Source organism: Euprymna scolopes, chromosome 10, assembly GCF_053919585.1.
Source record: "Euprymna scolopes isolate OS-2025 chromosome 10, ASM5391958v1, whole genome shotgun sequence".
Taxonomy (NCBI): domain Eukaryota; kingdom Metazoa; phylum Mollusca; class Cephalopoda; order Sepiida; family Sepiolidae; genus Euprymna; species Euprymna scolopes.
The window spans coordinates 33,648,756-33,670,469 of record NC_136491.1 but is presented as its reverse complement, the minus strand read 5'-3'; the positions used below and the strand labels follow the sequence as shown (position 1 = coordinate 33,670,469).

General features: G+C 32.8%; 1 protein-coding gene across 1 annotated transcript in view; it reads right to left on the bottom strand.

The window, feature by feature from the left end:
• Nucleotides 1-21,714, bottom strand: part of LOC145285922 (ADAMTS-like protein 2) — a 525,770-nt gene that overhangs the window by 185,299 nt on the left and 318,757 nt on the right. The gene's annotated exons all lie outside the window — the stretch shown is intronic.

The window sequence follows — 21,714 nt, the reverse complement described above, 5'->3', positions numbered from 1 at the left end:
AATGTATGTATGTATGTATGTTTTCCTGTCTGCCTAAAACTTTCGACAGAGGCGACGAATTTTACCAAGATCAGTATCGTTTTGAAGTTCGATCTTTGAGACGAAAATATCGAAAAATTGGCTAAAAACATTAATATCTTCAACTAAACTGGGCACCTTTCTACAGAGGGAGGTCGTTTTTTTTCCGATATATTTGAAAGTCATCCTCTCCTTTCGATTTTCTAGCCTTAATTTAAACATAAGTCACTTCCGGTTTGGCGGTGATCATAACAGCAAAGACGTCAGGTTTTCCTCTGTTCTTTTCGTCCTTCGCGTTACGGGTTCGAGCCTGCCTTCCTACTACCACTTTTTTTCTTTTTTTGCTCTACAGAAACATCCAAACACCCGAGCAACGCCGGACGGAAATGATAGTTCGAAATGAGATTTAAAATAAGGTTTATAAAATCTACAATACCTTCGTCCATTTATCCGTTTTATTCATACGTCACATCACTTCAAAACCAAGTATTATACATTAATACAGTCTTTTATACGTCTATATATTTATTTACAAGCTAGTTTCCTTTCACTACTAGTGTCGATGGGTATTTAATCATTATTATAGTAAATAATTATGTCAGCAACTTTAAAAAACTCATTTATTATCGTTGAGCAGTTTCAGTTGAAATGAAAAGTTCGTCAATTTAGCTCCTATGCGCAGATCATCATATAATGATTAGATCACTCTGACAGACGTTAAAAAGAATTTTAAAAATAAGTGTTTAAATTTCAACAATATTTTTCGCGGTTAACGGTAGCCGAAGGGATTGGGTCCTTACTAAAATAGACAGAGGTGGCTTCTGTTGCTGGGTTCGAATCTCTCGACTGGTGTTAACCGTGACACCCTGCACTGATGATTCCTGAAAGGATGAAACACTAGTGTCTGTAGGTGTTTAATAATTATTATAGTAAATAATTATATATATATATATATATATATATATATAGTGGAAATGTTAATTAATAAAAACTGAAGAAAGTGCTCAATACTGTTGTAGAGCAAATATGCGTTTTTATTTTTTATTACCGTATCTTTCTGTTAAGTTACATTATTGTTTCAGCTACCCAGTCGTTTTTTTTTTGCCGTCTGTAGCTTTCTCAGGCTTTTAAAGAAAAAAAAACTTTCTGTAAAAGTCTAAGGAAGCTACAGACGGCCAAAAAAAAAGACGGCCGGGTAGCTGAAACAATAATATAACTTAACAGAAAGATACGGTAATAAAAAATAAAAACGTATATATATATATATATATATATATATATATATATATATATATATATATATATCCATACATACATACATATACACATACACACACACACACATATATATATATATGTGTGTGTGTATTTGTATATGTATGTATATATGGATATATATATATTTATATGTATATAAGTGGAGTTGTCTGTCTCCGTGTGTACATTTCCCTACCAAACTACTCTGTCAATTTAAAGTCTAAAGACTCGAGTTTTGAAATAATGGGTATTCAGCAAGGAATCAGATGTGCGCGAAAATTTGGCTGCCAAGAGGTCAAAGTTGAAACATTTGACCTTTACAGCCTCTACCAAATTCCTCCTCCATTTTTTGGGTCTAAACACTTGAAATTTTAGATGTAGTCACCTGGACCTGAGTCAAACCTTTTTATATAAAAAAAAAAAATATATATATATATATATATATATATATATAGAGAGAGAGAGAGAGAGAGAGAGAGAGAGAGAGAGAGAGAGAGATACAAATAAGCTATAAACAGTACATAGGGCCCGAGCAATTTATATATATATATATTTATTTATATAAGTATACGTTATTTAAGTTATAAAACGATTGCTTTAGAATAATAAAAAAAAAACTGAAAGTTTCTTAAGTATGTTATATTTGCCATGTGGGAAGTGTCTGCGTAAAAAAGATGCTTTACTTTTTTTAAATGTTTTTAATCATTAGTTTCGTATACATTTAAAAAAAAATATCTAGCGGAATAAATATGTACTTATACTTTATCACGTTCGGTTTATAACTATGCACACATAAATATTTCATAACCTGTCTTCGTCTAGACTTGTGTTCGATAGTTTTATTTACATGAATCTAAGTATAAAATGTTATTTCCTTCGTGAGGTAGCTCATATGTTTGTCCGTTTTCGAAAGCAAATAATTACTTTCGTACGATTTCTCTGGTTTTTATATTGTATCATATTCAACGTTGGATTTTATTTAGTTTAAATCGATTACATAATTTCAGAAGATACGATTTCGTACATTACCAAACATGGTGGTTCTCCTAACTTCATATGAATCATTACGCCGAGTCCATATTACAATATTTCAAGGAAGGAGTATTTTTCTCGTCTCGTTCTATCAATCATAACCGAAGAGAAGTCTTAAGAAAGTTTTAATCATAGTATCGCCTATACTGAAGATTGAACCCACAACTTCGAGAATTGAAATAGGTGCTTTGAGATCATTACCAAAGCTGCTGCGAAGAAGGTGGGCTCTCTCTATCGTGCTAGAAAGTTACTTACGCCTGAAAGTATCATGTACCTCTATAAGGTCACCATTCGCTTATGTATGGAGTACTGCTTTCACATTTGAGCTGGTGCATCTGCTACTAGTCTCTCGCTCCTAGACAGTGTCCAAAAGAGAGTCCCTAACCTGATAGGTCTCGAACTGTCATCTAAGCTTCAGCTCTTGTCCCATCCGTGAAATGTTGCATCCCTCTGCCTGTTTTACAAGTATTTTAATGGTGGATGTTCTGACGAACTACAAGCCCTTGTGCCCCTTCGACAAAAATACCCCAAACAAACACGACAAGCAGCGAAGTCCCACCCCTACATAGTAGAGATCCCTAGATGTAGGAAGGTCTTCTACTTTAAAAGCCTTTTCTCCAGAACTGCTAGACTTTCGAATTCTCTTCCAGCTTCTTTCTTCCCCAACTGTACTGATATCCAGAAGTTCAAGTGTAATTTGAACAGACATCTTGCTGCTAAACTCCCTACATAGTACCCCTGTAACTTATGTCCCTTATAGTAGCCCCTACATTTAAGTGCCACTGTGCCTTGTTTGGGGTGAAAATGTAATAAAAAATGAAGACCGTCACTTAAAACTGATTATTAGGTATCACTATTAATTGCTGCTCTAGTCTATCGTAAAAATAGTCAATTTTATTACAAACATTTGTAATCATCATATCAGAAGACATTTTGTTGCAATATCATTATAGTACTAGCTGTCGTCAATGACCGAGTAATATCATTTACAGTAGAACTCCGGGATATTGCATAATAATTCGTAACAAAATACAGTACAATATATAATACACATGTATCTAATCAAATAGAAGGCTCTTTCAGTCTTTGACAGACTATGGATACCCACCGTGGAGTGCCTGCGCGTGAAATTTTTGTGGCAAGAGGTGTGTAATCTCCAACCATACCTCTCCTGAGTCGACATTGTTAAATATCAGTTATAAGTGAAGTGTATGTTCAGGACGATTGGAAACAAATGCCGAGATAAGCGGAGAGCACGTACGGTGCCTAAAATTCCCAAATGGTCACCCATCTGGTACTAACCACGCTCAACTTTGATTAACTTCGGTGATCTGAAGAGAACCGGTGTGTCAACACGATTATGCCGTATATAAAAATGATAACAATATAAATAAAACCGTAAGGTGGGGGGCAAATACCGTAACCAGGGGTCGAAAAACATCGTATTCCATGTTGTAACCTAAGAAAAACGTATCCCGGTGCCATTGTATTGCGGGGTTCTACTGTACTGATAAATACAAGAAATTAAAATACTTCAAATATAGGTATGTTTATGGAAACCAATTTTTCCACACAAGCGAATACACAAAACACAAACGGATGATTTTAAGCCAAACACGATTATCGACTTTTAACTCTGGTATTATCTTTCTTGGCCACAAGGGGGCGATACAGAAACCTTCTCTTCCGGTCTGTGTCATTCAGTCTCTTTTTGCTGGAACTTGCAACAAATTCAGATGTGACGAATACGCATCCCGGTTTGGCAAACAGGCAAACTGGCGTCCGACCTCTCATCAAAGACTCACGTAAGCAACGTTACTCATTAACCTTTTTTTTGCTATGAACTCTTACAATCTTTAATTTGAAATTATATATTGGCATACTTCGTGTTTTCATTTCATGGCATGAAGATCATGCGACTTTATTCTTCAATCTCCTACTTAACAATAGAGGATGATTTCGTCAACTACACAACAAAAACCGACCCTGTCCTCTACATACCATGTCATAAAAAAGCAAACAAATGCGCTGTCTACCTTTGTATTCGGACAATTCAAACGATTGACAGAAATTTATCAACGAATGTGTTGTAACATGATTTGTAAACCAAAGATCATCATTTTCTCTTTTGCAATACATATCGTTAGTGGATCACTTGACGTGTGCCACTTGATTACTGGTTGTACTTTCCAGGGACGGATAAAGTTTATTTTAAACGATTGACTAGAATCTCCCCAAATCTACATCTCATTACGTGTCTCAGACCAACAGTTGATATAACCTCAATCTAGTTATTTGTTTATGCAAACCAAAAACTTGTTTACATCTATTTTCTATTTTCACATCCTTTTGTAGCGATATCAGTTTTTGCTGTCAATCACATTTTCCCAATTTAATTGTTTATTTTTATAATCATGATAATCGAGCCAGCGGCCCGCCGTCGCTCGAATTAATTGGTTAATTAATTAATTAATTAATTAATTAATAATAATAATAATAATAATAATAATAATAATAATAATAATAATAATGTTTGGACCCTTGGCCCTGCCTGCCACAGTTAACACAGGTACTACGCTATGATCACAGCCAAAGGGTCATAACATGACAATTGTACTTTCAAGGGACAGATACAATTCATTTCTTCATTTCTAATTTGATTTAGTTAGTCAAGGGCAGTCAACGACCCAACTTGTTAAAGTGTCCGGTGAATTATTATGTGGTTGACGAATTCACTCAACAACAACATTGTAAAGATTTCCTACGGTCAAACTAAGGCAATATATTTCGCAACTATAAGCAAAATGTGATTTTCTTCATCAAAATTGCTCCAGGCAAGGCAGAAAGCCATTTGATGGAGTGAGCTAAAAATACTACTTCAACGTCAAGAACTAGCTAACGATTAATATTCGACGGATAGATTGTGATTCAGAAAACAGCAATTCTTCCTCTTTTATTTAAAAACAAAAACTAGCGGGACCTGTGAAAATTCCACAGTGGACTAAAGTCTAATGTAATATATTGATAAGTCTAATGTAATATATTGATAAGACTAATGTAATATATTGATGTTAGTATTCTGTGGACGTTCAGCGAAGATGGAGACGTCCTGATATTATTGTAGCTCTTTTGTTAAAATAACTAAAGTATTTATCATAACTAGCAAGGACGCGCAACGTAGTCCTGTCGTAAAATATACTTAAATATGATATGTTCATTTATGCAGATTTTGTATAAATTATTATAGAGCTAATTTTCTATCGATGCTTATATATTATAAAGTTATGATTTCAAAAATAAAAAATATAACTATATGACTTGGGTGCATCAGCTTGAATCATAACCGAAATTAAAACTTATATAAAATAATATACGTGTATATGTATATAACTTGAATATAATCGAAATCGGAACTAAAACTTATAAAGAATTTTTAGTTAAATTATTTATTAAACACTAGATTATTTGAGTGCCATCAGCAATAATCGAAACCGAAACCATACAAAGAATTCTTGTTAAAATTATTTATTACAAGAAAGTGACTGACCATCTCATTAAAACCCCGTCACGTGCAGCGAAATTTAGCACGAACTCATTTTCAATCCTCAGTTGTACTCACTCATTTTTTCGTTTAAAGATCTTAAAGACTGTTTACGTTCGGTTTGGACAGATTTCTCTCTGTAAACAGAGGCAGTGCCTCTTGGGTCTGAGCGTGATTAGTCTCTAGGCTGTTCGAGTAATATAACGCTGCATTATATTAATCGCTTTCCTTCATTTGTTTTTCTTGCCCTCCCCCCCGTCCCATACATAACGTAACGCAACGTAATTTTATTGTAAAAATTTTTGATTGGCCCCCTTCTTTTTACATAAAATCTCTCGATACGGCTTTTAGAAAGTGAGGGTGAAACCGGTCAGCTGACTCCTCCCTTTTTCTATTCTCCTCTTCACCCCTTTTACTTAATTTTAAGACAGTTTTTAATTCAGTTCTTTTAGCTATAATCGAAACCGAAACGAAAACTTCTGAAAAATTCTTGATAAAATAATTTATAAAAACAAATTATAGATTACCGGAGTGCCATCCGCCATAATCGAAACCGAAACCAAAACTTATGAAAAATTCTTGGTAAAATTATTTATTACAAGAAATGGAAGTCCATAACAATTAAACTACAGTCACTCAGATGTAAGAGTTAAACACAAAATAACAAACACGATCTCCTAGTAATATATAGATATCGCTCATATTATATGAATATTGAAACGCATAATTATAGCAGCGAGAGTCACGGGGTATCGAATGTAAACCCAAATTCCACGTTATAATCTAATTGTTTATTTACTCATTGACCTGATCATGCTCTACTTTTTGATAGTAAAGATTTTCCCCAAACTAAATGACTTCGCCATCTAAAGTACTTGAACGTATTATACATTCAACTTCATAAACACATTCTTGCTAAGTTATAAATAGCGCTATTACAAGAGAATATTCTCTTCATTATTTTTACTCTCGAGTATATCCAAGTTAATATCTCCTATGCTTTTATATAGAGTGATATGGTTCTCGGGTGATTAATTGTGTCCACTTGTGTCGGATATATACTCGAGAGTCAAAACAATGATAAGAATTTTCTCTTGTCATAGCCCTAGTTTTTTCTGTTTTTTTTTGTTTGTTTTTTTTTTTTTTACATTTTCGCCCCAAACAAGGCACATTACCACTTTGATGTATGGGGATACTATCAGGAACATAAGCTACTTGGGTACTATGTAGGGAGTTGGGCAGCAAAATGTCGGTTCACGTTACACTTGAATTTCTGCATGTCAGTACAGTTGGGAAAGCAGTGAACCGGAATGGAATTCCAAAGTCCAGCGGTTCTGGGGAAGAAACTGCTGGAGTAGAAAGCTCTCCTACGTCTATGGATCTCCACTGTGTGGGAGTGGGATTTATCTGCTTGTTTGTCGAGTGTATTTATGTCGTGGGGGCACAAGTTCTTGCAGTTCGTCAGAGCATTCACCATTAAAATACTTATAGAACAAGCAGTTAGGAGTAATATGATAAAACAAAGTATTTCATTCCCACAGAATTGTTCTAATTTGGCATTTACAATAAACTAGCGAAGAGTTGCTAATTTACTGATGGTAATCTTTCAGAATGTACATAAATATTTGAATGGAATAGAGACATTAATAGCATGTGATAATTGCGTCGAAAAGTTACAGTCACGCAATGAAAATAAGAATACTTCATGAAGCCGACATTGCCATAGAACGATTCCAATCTCACTGCAATAGAAATTGACGTGAAACCTAACGAATCGATATCTGGAGATTGAATATTACCGGAACAATACGACGGAGATGACTGCTGAATTTCGAGAAGATTTTAATTGTTCTTGTAGCCAATAGTAAAAAAATAAAATCAGTCGTTCTTCAAGTTGCTAATTAACGAAACGGATTCAAAGTTATTAAACTTGAAATTATTGAATTGAACATCTGATCAATCGAAAAGCAGACTTTCGACTGAAAGACTAATTATTTCTAAGCTTATATATTTTTTATCAAAAACATACGATGACGGCGACAAATGTGAGATGTGGTACTAACTTATAATACCCGCACAGCACCTAGACAGTTGTCTGGCTTAGTTGTCCATCAGAGTAGGATAAAACAATTATTTCATTTTCGTTCTCACATGCAATGGGCGGTATTTATGAAAAAAGGGGTATGAATTGGTGTTTTCTGGTTTGGAATGGATCCATGTTTGTTGTTGGTTAGTTTTTACATCTTCTTTTGAGTAATTCCCATATAAAAAGACTAGCAAAGGGGGGGCGTTTTGCCCGAGTGTAAAATACGTTTATATATGTTATTTTAATTTGTCCAGATTTCGTATATATTATTATAAAGTCGTTATTTCAAAAGTAATAAAAAGGCATTTAAGTGCTACCAGCTAGAATCGAAAATCGAAGGAGTCAAAGCTGGGGACGTTACCACTGTACCAACGTGACACACATATAAACTGATTAAAAAATAAAATAATAAAAATAAACTAAGGTTAATGTACAAAATATTTAACGATTTTTTTTTTTCAATTTTGACCCATTTTTGACCCCTTAAAAATAATTTTAACCGGTTAAAGACCCATAAAAAGACATCCTATCACTTTAGGCCCCTAGCACTACTTCGCGATTTTTAGTTTTGAAGAAGATACAGTTTGAAAATATGGAGACAGACAGACCAACAGACAGACCGGCAGACAGACCCACAGACAGACAGACAAACAAACAGGCATATAACCGTTCATATTACAGATTACGTAGCAGAATGAGCAGGCCTAAGTTGTGTAGCTGATATGCAGTTTTCACTCAAAACAGAGCTTAATTCTAGTTAAGCCTATTTGTTCTTTGAAAACACGGAGCGAAATATTAAACCGGATCATTATTAATGACTTGTCTCAAACCATCTTCAAAGTGTATTTCCTATCAACTTTGTGTATAGATATTCTTTTCCGAGTAAGTCTTCCAAATTTTATTGACCATATATTTTTTTAATTATCCGTTAAAAAAGATTATACACTTTCTTTTATCTGAAAATAATAATAAATAACTGACAAGATTTTTAATTCATATTATATACATACATATATATATATATATATATATATATATATATATATATATATATATATATATTGTAACTATTTAGCAGATATAACCTCTACAAATATATATAGTGTAACTATTTAGCAGATATAACCTCTACAAATATATATAGTGTAACTATTTAGCAGATATAACCTCTACAAACTAACCCAATAACATTAACTAACCACGCGGGGTCGCAGAAATACCTGGATTAGAACCCAGGCGCGGAGCAAACCCTCTCAGTGGTGACGGACCCAGTAGACCATTCCAGATCATCCGTCTAGGAGAAAGAAAACTCTGAAACTAAACCAAAGAGGAAGGAGGCCTCTTCAGTCTTGGATGACAACCTTCCTAGAGCTGGTGACGCAAACAAATTACCGGTTTGCAAACCTAAAATGCTTAAGGAGTAGATAGGTCTTGCCTATCGCCCGGCTTCCATACTCTTCTTTGCCTATTAGCCAGGCGCAGAGATACTATCACAGTGATTCGACAGAAACACCAAGTGGTAGATCTTGTTTCTTGTCTAGGGCAATGAACGCCGTTTCCCCACTCCCGACACACCCCACCCCTAAAGCTGGGCACTTGAGAATGCTTGAGTACCACATATGCCTGAGCAATTAGATTGGGTTGACCTTCCTCTGATGGGTTGAGGGTACCGGATTAACAGTTACTGGCTGCTGTTTCCGACTGGTAGTACAGGAGCCCTAACTCTTTGGTAGCGCTTAGAGCGGCTGATCCATCAACAGTTGAATAATATCGGGATGTTTGCAGTGCCATGGCGCGCATGGAAAGGGACCCTGCACTCATCCCCGGTGGGCTTTCCTGAGGCCACAGTCCTAGTTGATGGATGGTCAGCTGATGGTCTACTTGTGATGCATGTGTGATATTCTGCATAACCTCCTGTTCGGCTTCCCCTAACCCAACTGAAACTCGTTAAAAAACATGATGACAGTACAATCTAAAAATAAGCTTAAACCAGGCTTAGGGTCAAACAAATCCAACTTGCATCCTCCCTTGAGGCTTGCATTCACAAATATCCGTGGGCTTAGAACTAATTTAGCTGATGTTGAAGCATTTCTCCTAACAAATACCCCGGATATCTTAGCACTAAGTGAGACTAACCTACACTCCTCCATCCCCTCTAACTACTTTAACATGCCTGGATATCTCCCACTCTGCCGTAAGGACTCTGACAGACATATGCACGGACTTGGAGTTTACATTCGTAATACCCTTCCGTTGACTAGAGAAACAAACCTAGAAACGGATGATCAAGCCTTTATGTGCTTTAGACTAATCATGCAACACAACATTAGCTACTTTTACTTTCTCTACCGCTCTCCCTCGACCCAAGACTGCACCATAATAAACAAAGTATCTGACAGCATAGACACAGCACTCTCCTTCGACACTAGCGCCCAAGTACATGTATTTGGCGACTTTAATGTCCATCACAAAAACTGGCTTGGATTCTCTACTTACACAGATGCAGCAGGCAGCGCAACTCATTGCTTCTCTGTATCTCACTCCCTGTCGCAAATTGTTACTTTACCAACCCGCTTCCCTGATCAGGAAGAACAACACGCATCACTATTAGATCTGTTTTTGACCACAGTTCCTGATGATTGTGTAACGAAAGCCGACAGCCCACTTGGGAACGCTGATCATGCGGTGATAATGGTTGAAATCGCCCTAAACTCTAGACCCAAAACTGAAGAGCCAGTGCTCAAAACAACGAGATATTATAAAAAGGCTGACTGGGAAGCTATCAGAGATCTTATCAGAGACGCCCCATTGGGAAATATTTTTCTCTTCCTGCTGAACAGTGTGCAACCGAGACCACTGAATGGTTCAAAACTGCAATCGAAGCGCATGTTCCCATCCGGAAATTCTATAGCAAGCCACACTCTCCCCAATGGTTTACTTCGACTTGCGCAACTGCCATTGCTCAAAGGCAGCATGCATTCCGCAGGTTTAACCGACATAGGTCCAGTTCAAACAGACAGAAGTACATAGAAGCTAGAAGTAACGTTAAGAAAGAAATAGCGACAGCTAAAAGGGAATTTACGGAAACCACTAAAAAACGCATCGAAGCACAAAAACTAGGAACTCGTGACTTCTGGAAAATCTACAACAGTGTAGTAAGTAATGGGCAATCAACAATTCCCCCACTAACCAACAATCACGAGGTTCTTTGCTCAGCAACCGAGAAGGCTAACATGCTTGCCAGTCGGTTTGCCTCAAACTCCACACTGGACCCTCTAAACCACCCCCTACCTCAATTTCCTATGCGGACAGACGCCACGCTAGACGATCTGATAATCACCCCTGCTCAGGTGCATGCTATCATAAAAAACCTTGACACTTTCAAAGCATGTGGACCCGACCTCATCCCAGCTGTGCTATTAAAAAAGTGCTCAGCCGAAGTAGCTCCAGTTCTCTCCAAACTCTACAACAAATGCCTTAATGAATCTTGCTTTCCGAGCTGTTGGAAAACTGCTTCTGTAGTACCAGTATTCAAGAATTCTGGCGAAAGAACTGACCCATTAAATTATCGCCCTATTAGCCTCCTCCCACTTTTTGCCAAAATATTTGAGACCTTAATTAACCATGCTCTAGTCCAGCACCTTACAGATGCTAAACTTCTGACCGACCATCAATATGGATTTAGACAAGCCCGTTCCACGGCAGATATCCTCACTGTAATCTCTGAACGCATATATCATTCACTGGACAAAGCGGGAGAGGGCAGAGCGGTAGCTCTAGATATATCTAAGGCTTTTGACAGGGTATGGCATGAGGGTCTCCTCAGGAAGATTAGATCTTACGGTATCACTGGTAGAATACTTAACATAATTAAATCCTTCTTAGATAAGAGAAAAATCCAGGTTGTCCTCAACGGTCGTACATCTAAACAATATTATATAAATGCGGGAGTGCCCCAGGGATCTATCCTTGAACCTCTGCTGTTCCTGATATTCATAAATGATCTCCCCGACAAAATTGCCTCTGAGATGGGTATATATGCTGATGACACCACACTCTATAGCAGGCACGAGAGGAAAACAAATGAACATATATCTAAAGTAATGACAGAAACACTAGAGGATGACCTCCAATTAGTAGTGGAATGGGGACAAAAATGGATGGTAACGTTCAATGCCACCAAGACAAAACTGGTTTCATTCAATAATTACAAGAAACCTTCTCTACCACCTATAGCAATGGCCAACGACTCTTTATCTGAGAGTACGTCTGTCAAGCTCCTTGGCCTAACGTTCACAGGAAACATGAGTTGGAACAATTACACCGAGGGCATTGCCAGGGCCGCTGCAAGGAAGGTGGGCTCTCTCTACCGTGCTAGAAAACTTCTAACACCCGAAAGTATCCTGTACCTCTATAAGGCCACTATTCGCCCATGTATGGAGTATTGCTGTCATATTTGGGCCGGTGCATCGGCTACTAGTCTCTCGCTCCTTGACAGGGTTCAAAAGAGAGTCGCAAATCTGATAGGCCCTAAACTGGCATCTAAGCTTTTGCCTCTGTCCCATCGTCGAAACGTTGCATCCCTCTGCCTGTTCTACAAGTATTATAATGGTGAATGCTCTGAAGAACTGCAAGCACTTGTACCCCCACGACGTGAACACCCTCGACAGACCCGACAAGCTGCAAAGTCCCACCCCCACACTGTAGAGATCCCTAGATGTAAAAGATCTTTCTACTCCAGTAGTTTCTTCCCGAGAACTGCTAGACTTTGGAATTCCATTCCAGGTCACTGCTTCCCCAACTGTACTGACATGCATAGGTTCAAGTGCAACGTGAACCAACATCTCGCTGCCCTAATCCCTACATAGTACCCCAGTAGATGTTTCCCCTGATAGTAGCCCCCTACACCAAAGTGGCAATGTGCCTTGTTTGGGGTGAAAATGTAATAAAATACACACACATAAATATATATTTTTATAATTTACTATATATATAGATAGATATACATATATATAGTAATTTATATATATATATATATATATATATATATATATATATATATATATATATATATATATATATGGCGATTAAGCTACACTGAATATTTCGCGTTTCATCCACTCTAGGATTCTTCAGACATAAGCCTGAAGAATCCTAGAGTGGATGAAACGCGGAATATTCAGTGTAGCTTAATCGCCATATATATTTTATAAATTACTAACTAGCTCTACCTACGTATTGAGCACTGTTGAAGTAAATACGCATAAATTTATAATTTCGTATATTAATTTATGTGAGTAAATAAAGTAGTTATATATATATATATATATATATATATATATATATTTATATATATACATACATACTTCAGAATAATGTAAACTTTTAATTATGATTTTTCATGTTTATTGCATTTAGCAAATTAGGTATAAACCATTCATAATATTTGCTAATATTTTCTTCTCTGAGGAGATGGGTAAACATCGAAAACCTCTAGGTTAAGGAAATATACTTATTGAAATGTATTCGTCGTCTTGCATATAATAAAAATTCTAGATTTGAAATTTAACCATTTCCCGTCATAAAATTTAAATTACTAATTCATGATATATATATATATATATATATATTAGCAGGCCGTTTGATATTGCCCAGTCGTAAAAAAAAACGCTTACATATTATATTTTAATTCGTGCATATTTCCTATGTATTATTAGAGAACCAAGTCTGTAGTCATTTCAAAAGTAAACAAGAAAATATGCCTCAAGTGCCGTCAGTGAAAACAGAAACCAAGCGTTATTTGTTAGCGTATGACCTTAATCCATACGTGTACCATTATCGCAAAAAATAGCATTGCTCAATCTCTATTCTGTAATTAGCGTATGCACAGAAATAAACCACCATAGTTGATTTTTTTTTTAATTTTGACCTTTAACCCGCTATTTTACTGACTAAAAACAAAATTGAAAACTTTCCATATGTCCAAATATCTTATATATCAAGTTTCAAATTTGGAAACGAAGAATAGACACTTTCTCTACCCACAAATCAAGATCACTTATACACACACACAGACACACACACACACATACACACACACACACATATATATATATAGTAAGTTATGAAAACACAGAATATTTTGCGTTTCATTCTCGTGTGAATTCGTCAGGTTTCTGCGAAAAGTTGTGAATATCGCACATTTTTACCTAACTACACCTATGTTAAAAGTAGATCAGCTTATAAACACAAAAGAATATCTACCCTTCCAAAACATCACACAAAGGAAAGGGGTGAACCTGAGGTCAACTGTACCTTTGTCCTGTAAGTGTTCGAACATTAACTGATTAGGTTGGATGCAGTGGCAACTAGGAAGCTGATTAGCTAACTAGAAAATTCAATAGCATGTGTATATATAAAAATGCGCGATAACCACAACTTTTCGCATAAACCTGACGAATTTTTCACGAGAGTGAAACGCGGAATATTCTGTGTGCTATATGTGCCATATATATTTTCATAACTTACTATCTAGCTCTACCTATGTATTGAGCAGTTTATAAGTAAATACTGAAAATTTACGCATAAAATTATATCTACGTATATTAATTTATGTGATTAAATGAAGTAGTCATAGTTTTACTTGTTTAACGTCAAAGGTGTGATTATGCTGTAATGAATGACAGAATAATGCACTTAAAGAATTGCTATTTGCTTTATCTCTTTTATGTTTATTGAGCCTTTTTTCTAAGTTACACTGGGTTTCACCAACGTGTATATGATGGGCATTTTTGCAAGGAATAGTGTATATGCCTGCATTGGAAACTGATTTGTTTTGGAGCTGTTTTGTTGTTTTTAATATTTGTCTTATTCTTTAAGTGCATGATTATCTCATTCGTTGCAGCATAATCACACCTTTTGACTTTAAACAAGCAAAAATAGTCAAATTCATTTCAAATAAACCACGCTGGAGACTTCTTGAATCAGCGCTTATCGCAAATTCAAGCACAATTAAACAACGTGCAGGTTTCTATAATGTAGCACCATTAATAAGTAAACTTTTATTAAAAGAACATAATTTAATTGTAGACACCGGTTAATCCTCTCACACCATAGAAACGCCACCTGTAATAATTAACACATACAATCTCAATCAATAAATTACATAACAAAAACACACTCATTTCTATTTCTGTTACATACCTATATTTAAATTTTAACAGACATATTTTCCAGAAAGAATGTTAACTGCGTTCATATCTTTTAAAACTTATTAACGACTATATGGCATTATTAAAAAATCTCCCTCTCTTTAACAACGCAAGCTCCTATTTTTGGAATTTGCGACTTTTTTTTTTTTTTCCTTTTCTGAAATAGAACAGCGTCACACTTTTCACATGAACATTTTCAAATATTTATACTGGTGTTTTTATTTTCTTAATCTCATTTACCCAGAGGAAGTCTCGAAATAAGGACGAAACGTTGATGAACACATAACTCGGTTTTTATTTCTCTCTCTCTCTCTCTCTCTCTCTCTCTCTCTCTCTCTCTCTCTATATATATATATATATATATATATATATATATATATATATATATATATATATACATATATACATATATATATATATATATATATAATTATTTTTTTACTATAATAATTAAATACCTACAGACACTAGTGTTTCATCCTTTCGGGAATCTTCAGTGCAGTGTGTCACGATTAATACCAGTCGAACGATTCGAACCCCGCATCACGAGACATCTCTGGCTCGGTTAGCGAAGACCTAATCCATTCGGCTACCATTAACCGCGTGAAATCACGTCGAATTTAAACATTTTAATTTTAAATGTTCATTTACGTCAGTCAGAGAGTGAACTAATCGTTATACGATGATCTATGCATAAGAGCTAAATTGACCGACTTTAATTCAACTGAAAGTGCTCAACGATAAGAAACGAATTTCTTAAAGGGGCTGTTATAATTATTTTTACTATAATAATTAAATACCTACAGGCACTAGTGTTTCATCCTTTCGGGAATCTTCAGTGCAGGGTGTCACGATTAATGCCAGTCGAACGAAGATATATATGGCGATTAAGCTACACCGAATATTCCGCGTTTCATCCATGCCAGGATTAATCATGATGAATCTTAGCTTCAATGAAACATGGAATATTCTGTGTAGCTTAATCACCATATATATTTTATAATTTACTCCCTGGCTCTACTACGGATTGAGCACTGTTTAAGTAAATACTTAAAGTTTAAGCATGAATTTATACTTTCGTATATTAATTTATGTGATTAAATGAAGTAGTTATATATATATATTTATATATAAATTTATAGAGAAAGAGATAGAGAAAGAGAGAGAGAGACAGAGAGAGAGAGAGAGAGATAAAAAGGAACAAATCAAGTTATGTCTTCATTAATGTTTCGTCTTTATTGCAAGACTTCGTCTTGGCTGAATGAATAAAATAAGTTATAGATGAAACGTTGATGAACACAACTTGGTCATTGCTTTTTCATCTCTATATCTCGTCGGAATACCCATTATATACATACACACACACACACACACACACACACACACACACACACACACACATATATATATATATATATATATATATAAAGAGAGAGGGGGAGAGAGAGAAAAAAAGAGAGGTGAGAGAGAGAGAAAGAGAGAGAGAGGAAGAGAGAGAGAGAGAGAGAGAGAAGCTACTCCAAAAAGAATTACATTTTCATTTCCTATAGCATTAGTTTTATATAATGCATTTTCTGTTCAAATGAAATTATATTTGAAAGTATATAAGAAGGATATTGGAATGCAGGGAAGCGGCTGTTGTAGTGACGTGACGAAATTATATTTATATTCATTAGAAAATAAAGTTATTTTTTTCCTCAGTATCCATTTCAATTTGGACATGTATGCACGAATACAGAAAGAAACCTGCGAAAAACATATTTTGTATTTTCAAAATAATAAAGAGAAACATCACTATTGTAAAAAAAAAAAAAAACTGGCATGTATTAAGAAATAAAAATGAGAAAAAATACAGTAAGACTTACTGTCAGACATAAAATAAAATGAAAACTTCTTGTGACTAATAGAAAGCCTAACAAAATTATTGGCACAAGTATTTAAAAAAACTAGTGATTGTTTAAAATATCCAGAATTTTACGAATATTCAGATTAACGCATGTAGTGTGACGTCATAGTGTTCCGTCACGTTTCATATGCGTGATGTTTTAATTTTAATAAATTTGTGATTTCTTGTAATAATTTTTACAAAGGCATCACCACTTATCAAGGCCAAGAGGCCACTCGAGGATAAGGGGTCAAAGAGTGTACAGTGGGCAATTGTATAATAAAGTAAGCCTTAGTAATGGAAATTCCGTAAATTTGTTAACTTATATGGAACGGCTCATCAAAAACTTGTTTACGTTAGACTTGAAGACAACCATATTGCATAGGCTTGCAGTTCTAAGAAAGAAGCTTTGTTCATGGAATCTACATTTAGGTTTAGGCACAGATAAAGACTGACAGTGTTTTCTACTAGACGGGTGTTTCTTGTGAAAGTTTGGCTAGGGGGGGGGCATATATTGGAGCTCAGTCGAGAACGTGCCATGAAAATTACGATAAAGCAGAGACGAACTCGCAACATCTCTTCTGTGAGAAAGAGGTTGCAGGGAAGGGAAAAGGACATCCCCTACGAGGCTACGAATATATTTTGAACTCTATTAAGGCATGATAAGTCCTTTCTAGCAGACCTGCCCAGATGTGGCAACAGTACTCCATCCTTTGACGTACTTGGCTCTTATATAGATAGAGAATTGCATCAGCAGTGAGATATCTACTGGATCGATTGAAGTATCCCACCAGTTTTCCAACGGCCTTTGCAAATATTTAATGAGATTGTTTTAAAAAAAATGTGAAATCAAGTTATGAGAACAAATATTTATCCTAAGCAATTTGGGAAATGTGAAATTATTATTTATGTGAAATTAAGTTATGAGAACAAATATTTATCCTCATCATTGTGCGAAATGTGAAATTACTTTTTAATGTAAAACTAAATTATAAGCAAAGATATTCATCCTCATCTTTTTGTGAAATGTAAAATAATATTTAATGTGATATTAAATTACAAGAAAAATATTTATCCTTATCCTTATGTGAAATGTGAAGTTATTTTTAATGTAAAATTCAATTATAAGGACAGCAATTTATCCTTATCCTTATGTGAAATGTTAATGTATTTTTAATCTGAAATTAAATTATAAGAACAAATATTTATCCTCGTATTTAATGAAATGTAAAATTAAATTATAAAAAATACTTGTATTTATCAATTTGTGAAATGTAAAATTAAATTATAAGAACAAATATTAATCCTCGTCAGTTTGTGAAATGTAAAATTAAATTTAAATAAATATTTATTTTTATCAATTCATGAAATGTAAAATTAAATTATCAGAAAAATATTAAACTTCATCGTTTTGTGAAGTGTAAAATTAATTATAAGATCAAATATTTATCCTCATCATTTTGTGAAATGTGAAATTAAATTATAAGAACAAATATTTATCCTCATTATTTTTAGAAATGTAAAATTAAATTATCAGAACAAATATTTATCCTTATAAATTTATGAAATGTAAAATTAAATTATCAGAAAAATATTCATTCGAATTATTTTGGGAAATGTAAAATAAATTTATAGGAATAAATATTTATCTTCATCATTTTGTGAAATGTGAGATTAAATTATAAGAACGACTATTTATCCTCATTATTCTACGAAATGTAAAATTAAATTATGAGAACAAATATTTATCTTTATAAATTTATGAAATGTAAAATTAAATTATGAGAAAAATATTCATTCGAATTATTTTGTGAAATATAAAATTAAATTATAAGAATAAATATTTATCTTCATTATTTTGCGGAAATCGACATTAAATTATACGAACATATATTTATCGTAATCAGTTTTGTGAAATAAAATTATCAGAACAAATTTTTATCCTCATCATTTTATAGGAATGTAATATTTAATTATACAAACCTATGTTAATCTTCATCATTTTGTGAAATATAAAATGTAATTATGAGAACAAATCCTCATTTTCATCAATTTTGTGAAATGTAAAATTTAATTATACGAACAAATATTTATCCTCATCATTTTGTGAAATGTAAACTTAAGTTATAAGAACAAATATTCAACCTCATCAATTTTGTGAAACGTAAAACTAAATTATAAGAACAAATATTTATCCTTATCAATTTTCTTAAATGTAAAATTAAATTATAAGGACAAATATTTATTCCCATCATTGTGTGAAATTTTAAATTAAATTATAAGGACAACTATTGATCAGCATTTTGTGAAATGTTAAATTGAATTATACAACCAAATATTCATTTTCATCAATTTTGTGAAATGTAAAAATAAATTATAAGAACAAATATTTTTCTTCATCATTTTGTGAAATGTAAAATAAATTAAAAGGACAAATATTTATCCTCATCATTGTGTTAAATGTAAAATTAAATTATAAGAACTAATATTTACTATCATTTTGTGAAATGTAAAATTGAATTATACAAACAAATATTCATTTTCATCAATTTTGTGAAATGTAAAAATATATTATAAGAACAAATATTTATCGTCATCATTTTGTGAAGTGTCCAATACAATCATAAGAACAAATATTCCACCTCATCAATTTTGTGAAAATATAAAATTGATTTATATGCACGAATATTTATCCTCATCAATTTGTGAAATGTAAAATATAATTATGAGGACAAATATTTACCTCATCATTTTGTGAAATATAAAATTATGTTATAAGAAAAAATATTTATCGTCATCGATTTGTGAAATGTAAAATTTCATTATAAGAACAAATATTTATCGTCCTCAATGTCTTAAATGTAAAATTTTATTATACAAACAAATTCTTATCCTCATCATTTTGTGAAACGTAAAATTTAATTATAAGAACAAATATTCATTTTCATCAATTTTGTGAAAATGTAAAATTTAATAATGAGAACAAATATTTATCCTCATCATTATGTGAAATGTAAAATTAAATTATAAGAACTAATATGTACACGTCATCAATTTGTGAAATGTAAAATTAAATTATAAGAACTAATATTTAAATGTCACCAATTTGTAAAATGTAAAATTAAATTATAAGAACTAATATTTAAATGTCACCAATTTATGAAATGTAAAATTAAATTATAAGAACTAATATGTACACGTCACCAATTTGTGAAATGTAAAATTTAATTATAAGAACTAATATTTAAATGTCACCAATTTATGAAATGTAAAATTAAATTATAAGAACTAATATTTAAACGTCACCAATTTGTGAAATGTAAAATTAAATTATAAGAACTAATATTTAAATGTCACCAATTTGTGAAATGTAAAATTAAATTATAAGAACTAATATTTATCCTCATCAATTTGCGAAATGTAAAATTTAATTATAAGAACTAATATTTATCTGCACGATTTTGCGAAATGTAAAATTAAATTATAAGTGAAAATATTTATCGTCATCAATTTTCTTAAATATAGAATTAAATTATAAAAACAAATATTTATCGTCAAAATTTTGTGGAATGTAAAATTTAATTATAAGAACAAATATTTATCCTCATCAATTTTCTTAAATATAGAATTAAATTATAAAAACAAATATTTATAGTCATCATTTTGTGGAATGTAAAATTTAATTATAAGAACAAATATTTATCCCCATCATTTTGTAAAATGTAAAATTTAATTATAGGAACAAATATTTATCCTAATCAATTTTCTTAAATGTAAAATTTAATTATAAGAACTAATATTTATCCTCATCATTTTGTAAAATGTAAAATTTAATCATAGGAACAAATATGTATCGTCATAAATTTTTTTAAATGTAAAATTAAATTATAAAAACAAATATTTATCGTCATCATTTTGTAAAATGTAAAATTTAATCATAGGAACAAATATTTATCGTCATCAATTTTCTTAAATGTAAAATTAAATTATAAGAACAAATATTTATCCTAATCAATTTTCTTAAATGTAAAATTTAATTATAAGAACTAATATTTATCCTCATCATTTTTTAAAATGTAAAATTTTATTATTGGAACAAATATTTATCGTCATCAATTTTCTTGAATATAAAATTAAATTATAAAAACAAATATGTATCGTCATCAATTTGTGAAATGTAAAATTTAATTATAAGAACAAATATTTATACTCATCAATTTGTAAAATGTGAAATCAAATTATACGAACAGATATTAAACCTCATCTATTTTTGAAATGTCAAATCAAATTATAAGAACAAATATTGATTTTCATCAATTTCCTTAAATGTAAAATTAAATTAGAAGAACAAATATTTATCCTCATCATACTGTGCAAACAACTGGATCCCGTTGAGTAGAGTACTTCAACTCATGGAAAATAAGAAATAAGAAATTATCGGCAAAAAGGGATCTCAGGTGACAATTTCAGTTACAATTTAATAATAGAACAAAAAGTTACCTGAGATTGTAAGAAAAACTGGTCAGTAGACCTGGCGCATGAATTGCCAGGGTACTCAGCAAAGAGAATTACACCGATAAACACATAAACCGATGCTGATCGTAAGATCTAAGTATTTGTAATCTTTTAGTAAAGTCTACGACATCAATGTATAATAGAACTATTGTGTTACTTCTAAATTTTT